Raw genomic sequence first — 5,603 nt, forward strand, 5'->3', positions numbered from 1 at the left:
GGCCCATTTTCGTTACGAAGTCATGATCTAGACCTCATAGTTTCATAAGCAGATGAAATGATATTGCTGTTTATTTTCCCAGATGCTCTAATTCGGGGCAGTAACACAGAGGGCATGCCTGCGACGACCTGGATTTTGATAGAAGTTTTGGAGGAAGGGAGCTCTTTTTTTCCTTTGTAGCTGGGTTTTGAAACATTCTCCTTGTACTTTATCCTGAGAATTTTTACTGAAATCAATTTTGTGCAAGAGGCTTTTTTTCAGTCTGAGAGATGCCATTGCAGGCTTGATACTTAAGTTATGATTTCTTGTGAGCATAAACTCATGCACTAAACAGTAATACAATAATAGTTCGGTTGAGCCTGCTTTACGCAGGCTCGGTCCAAGCAATCTCACAGTTATTTCTGGCTGAGTTGATGTATATCCAGTGCGGGGGTTAACTCAGTTTAAATGGACTGAAGGCAAACATCTATTACCTTGCTCTTCTGTATTTTTTAAGACTGTCCATTTACCCATTTAAATTTCATTAAAGCTGGTAAGGACCAGCTAATGCATTGTATCTGTCCACAGGGAGGGTTTTATTTTCTGTTACCTTGGTACAACATTAAAAATGCTATGTTTTGTTTGTTTCTAATTTTGATGTAACAAAGGATATTTTCCTTAATTTCAAAGGCTTTTATTGCCTATATTGAACAGGGTTTTTTGTAAGTTAACACATGTAAATCATAATGCAGTTAATTTGTATTTTCTTTCAGTAAAGTAGATTTTCCTAACGGTACCTAGAAAGTTGATGCAGGTTTTTTTTTTTACCAATACTATGACTTGCTCACAATTACTTCTTGCAGCAGTTGTCTAACAACTTGTCCTAAGAATGAAGATTGTACAGTATTGTCAGTTTAATTTTGCTTTATTTGACTGATTAAGAAAACAGTAGTGACATTTTCTTGCATGGTGCCTCTGATGTCAGGGCTGGGGTTACATCACGTGCCTAAGAGGTACGGATCCAGCTCCCGGCTGCGCTACATGTATGCTGTGTGACGTGGGCCGGTCACGCAATGCTTGTTTCTGTGGTTCGCCCCTTGAAGTGGGAAGAATTTGCTGCTGGAGGAGAATATTGCGGGAATGCATTGGCTTCGATGCTGTCCTCTTGGAGGCCAGCTGCTTAACTTCTCAAAAACATTTTTCTTTGCTTGTTTTGTTAGAAAAGTAACGATTTCATTACCCCAGCTCAGGATTAATGGAGCTGTTTGATGAGTCTGGTTGGCTTGGTTGTGAGAGAGGGAAAGACAAGCTTTCCTGGTGTTTCTTTGGCTTACGGCTTATCTCAGCTTTACCAAAAGACTCAGCAGCACGGCGTTGACCTCAAGAGAGGGCTACTAAGCATGTTTGTACCTGGTAATTTTGCTGCACCTGGTGAAGAACTGATGGTATCAGCACAGCTGCTCAGCGTAGGAGCTGTGGCACATGGATCTTGATGAAGCTTACGTAAAACTAACCAGTGCACCGCTAGAAAGATGAGGACGTCAGCCTGAGATTCCTCATTCGCTGTACCTGCTAGATCCATTGCCTGTCTGTGAATCTAAATTTCTTTTATGCAGTGACATGATCAAGATGCATTATGTCATGTTCCAGAAATTTAACCCCTTTATATTTGTTTTTGTTAGGATTTAGAATGGAAAGCTTTTGCTGAGTCGCAACTTCAGTGTTGTAAGCATATATCTGCAACTGCCTTAGCTTTAGCCAGGTACGGTTGATAGATTTATTAATACCCACTTGTAGTCTCAGACGCTGAGAACACAAACACTATCGACGTTATAAGCACAAGAAGTCAATTTCCAGATGACAAAATGTTGGTTTCTCTGCAATTAGACAGAGCTGCACAAGAAGATAGTTAAGTGGAGTTTCTGTATCCTCTTTTACCTAATCATTAGGCCGTTATGCAAACGTCACAATGATCAATGCATCAGGTTTCTCCAGGCACTTGCACCATCTTCTGTCTATCTTTCCAGACCAGTCTGGGTTTTTTAGTATGTAGGAGCATGTATTTGGGCACTTGTTGGAATGCTGATTGGCTTTAGACACCTTCAGAAGCCAGGTGATGCTGCAGAGCAGACCATATGAATTACTGTCTAGGGCTTCAATACCTAAAGGCTTTGATACCTTCAGTTCCTTTAAATGACTTTGACCAAGTAAATCTCTGGGCCTGTTGCAAGTCCTTTCCAATTCAAGAAATCTTTTACCAATACGTGCTTAGGTCCTGCAGCTCATTGTGGACAGTGACATGAAAAAGAGAGCGGCACCGGCTGTTTGGCACGGTGAGGGAGCCGAGGGTTGCACTTCTACACTCGAGGAGCCTTTCCCCAGGGACCTTGTTCACTCATGAGGCTCTAAATCTCGTATTTACCCAAATATTAAAATATATAAGAAGTCAAGCTGTGGGTTCTGCCTGGTAGCTTGGTATGTTACTGGTGTCATCTCCCCTTCTTCCCCCCCGGCAAAACACGAATAAGCCCTGATCAAAAGGAAAGGGGGGGGGGAAAGAAATCCTGACCCTGTTTCTGTTTGTTTCCTATTTGAAGCGATCAGCAGGAGGGCTGAAAGGAAAGAGAGAGGAGAGGGAGACCCCGCTGCCGGCCAGGCAGAGTGGGCAGGGAGAGGGAAGGTGCCTGGGCAACACGGGATGGGGTGACGGTGGCACGTCCCCGCAGGGAACCGGCAGCAGCTCGGGAAGAAAACGAAGCTTTCTGGGGTTTGACCAACTTGTGAGTCACAAACGAGTGATAACCATGGTTTCAGAAATGCTGTTGTCAAGCCTAGGCTGACAGCTTTGTGGATGGTATTAGGGTATGAATGTGGGAGCGGAAAAAGGACATCACGTCCAGATCCATAGGGTCAGGAAAAACAGTTTTTTACTGAGTAGCAAAAGAGACCGTTACAGAGGAGACGTAGGACTTGTTTCTAATTTTATGTTGGAATCCTTTCCACTGCTCAGGCAGTGGGGTACAGCCTTAATTTTTTTTTTTTTCCCCCCCCAGCCATTTGGAACTGCACCATGTGATTTTTCAAACCTAGCCAAGTATGAAAGGCACTATGGCATGTAACAGCGTAATTCCGAACTTTTCAAAGGGGAATATATCTGCTGTTTTCACAAATCTCTTATGTCAGATTTCGCCTTTGTTTTAGGATCAGAGCGTTGCCTCCAAAAAGCCCCTTTTGTACGAGCTGGCTGGTGCAGCTGGTGAGGCGGGCTGGAGTTGCCCACTGCCTGCGGCGGCTCTCGCTGGTGCAACGCCCGTCTTCTGCTTTCTCCTTCAGCGCCGCGAAGAGACGAGCTGCGCCGGTTTTGCTAGGCAGCGACTGCTCCGACCCTCCGGCGCTTTGGACAAGGGGCCACGGCTGCGGCGGCCGCGGCCCTTCCCCGCCGCGCCGCTGCCCGCAGCCCCGCTCCTGCCCTTCCCGCTGTTTAAAGCCTCGCTCAAAAGGCGACGTGGCTCTAAAGGGAGGGTGATGCTGTTGCTGGGGGTGCTGGGTTTGGGCGCCCGGGCACAGGCTGAATGACTAAAACAGTGAGAGGAAAATGAAAGCAACAGCTGTTAAGGTGGGAGAGGGATTTTTTGCTTCTAAACCGAAATACAGCTGTTGTATGCAAACAATAAAAGAAGGAAGCCTTCTTCATGTCAGCTGGTCTAAAAGAGGCCTTCCGACTACAAGTTGTGCTATTATGTTTGCATGATTATGCGCTGATGCCTGGATATTTTGCAGCTAACATCTAAGTATCGCACACACTAAGTATCTTCCAGAAATACACATTTTTAAAATTTTATTTATTTAGCAGGCATTACCTTCAGGACATTTTTGGTTCAATAAAATTAAGTGTCTGCAGAAATTTCATTTGACGTGTTTCTTTTCTCTTTATGCCTGCCTCATGTTGGTTCAACAGCTGTCTTCTAACTGCTGTCTCTCTTGTTTAGATTTAGTTCGGAGGGTTTTAAGAGATTAATCACAATGCAGCAAATTATGTAGCTTTAAAATTTATCATAGCAACAACTTTAAAATAAAAAGCAAATATAAATAATTATTAAACATACCTATTATTTGTTTCATTCAAAAATAGAGAAACCTATACAGCTTAGTATATTTAGTCAGACATACTAAGCTAGACGAAGAATAATCTATGCTATTTTGACTACACCTGTTTGTACGTTTCTTATAGTTTCAACACCATAATGTATTTATTATTATTTTAAAATGTATTTATTATTTTTTAACACATGAATTCAATGCATGTGAGTGTACAGCTCCACTGGGACCAGCTACAAGCTATCAGTAAACTGGATTGTCTGTTATATTTGTGTACACACCCACCCATCCATCATACCAAACAGCCTGCTTATAGAGTGGGTAAACACCAGGTAAAACAGTCAATATTTTCCTATCAGATGAAAATAAAACCAAAACAGGTATGAGTACCCATCTGGTGGTTCATATCATGAACACTCCCTTTGTAGGTAGTTTTTCTTTGCTGAATTCGGTGACTTAACTGCAGTTGAACAACAACACAGCAAATGCAAAAACTCCATAAATTGGAAGGTGAGAAACAATAGCAAAACGTTACGTGTGAGAAGTCCGTGCGTCACACCAATATAATTTGAGATTAATTCGTATTGTTGTTGCTTTCGAAATCTGTCATGGCGATAAACCCAGCGGCTGCGCAGCAGGTTGTAACTGCTCCCCTGCCCACAGAACTCATGCTCTTGGCTCCTTCTCTTCCCCTTTCTCTCCCTCCTCCTGGAAGACACAGGCCACTGCTCCAGTGCTCGGTTAATGCAGTTGCTCTTTGTAGGGAACAGCTGAAATCTTTGAAAAGGGCTTTGGGATTAACCTGTTAGAAATTCTGTACTACTGCAATGTGGGAATAAATGTAACCTGATGACTACGAGGTACTTTTTAAAGGAATATCTGGGGTTTTACCAGCATGTTATGCCATCAAAGCTGACGGGTAGAACTAAGTTATTTAGATTTAGTACTATTAGTGCACCTTTCTGCAGTGCTCAGAATTAGCGCAGCACATCAGGCCGCCTTACCTTTTTTTTTAAACAATGAATCAAAAAAGAAGGGGGGGAAAAAAAGTAATGGGGTTTTCAGTGATGGTGTGACATTTAGAGCCTTAATCTAGATTATATCTCTTCCTACAGCATATGAAGAGTCTTCATCTGCTGCAGACTTTTCTGATTTTTCAAATGGTGGCAAACCAAAGAAAATATGCTTCAATATATTAGACCAAGAAAGCAGAGACACTCTCTTCCCGCTATGAGCTGAGCTTGTCTCCCGTGTCCAGTCTTAGCCATAAAATGCATAAAATGCTTGTGGCTCAAAGACATTTTTCCTGCTTGCAGGTGATAGCTGAGAAAGTGTTTATTCTGTTGAGTGGCAGTTCACTGGGCATTGTGTAGCTGGGATGTTTCAGCACATTATCTACTGACAGTCTGTAACGTTAGTCAAACTCATTTTTCTTTTATGTTTACAAAGCCTGAGTTTACTAAGTAAAATAATTAGTTTGCACTACGTGACCTTTACAAAATTCTAGTGAAATCGGGGGCGGGGGG

The sequence above is a fragment of the Pygoscelis adeliae genome, unplaced genomic scaffold (genome assembly GCF_000699105.1).
Source record: "Pygoscelis adeliae isolate BGI_AS28 unplaced genomic scaffold, ASM69910v1 Scaffold91, whole genome shotgun sequence".
Lineage (NCBI taxonomy): Eukaryota > Metazoa > Chordata > Aves > Sphenisciformes > Spheniscidae > Pygoscelis > Pygoscelis adeliae.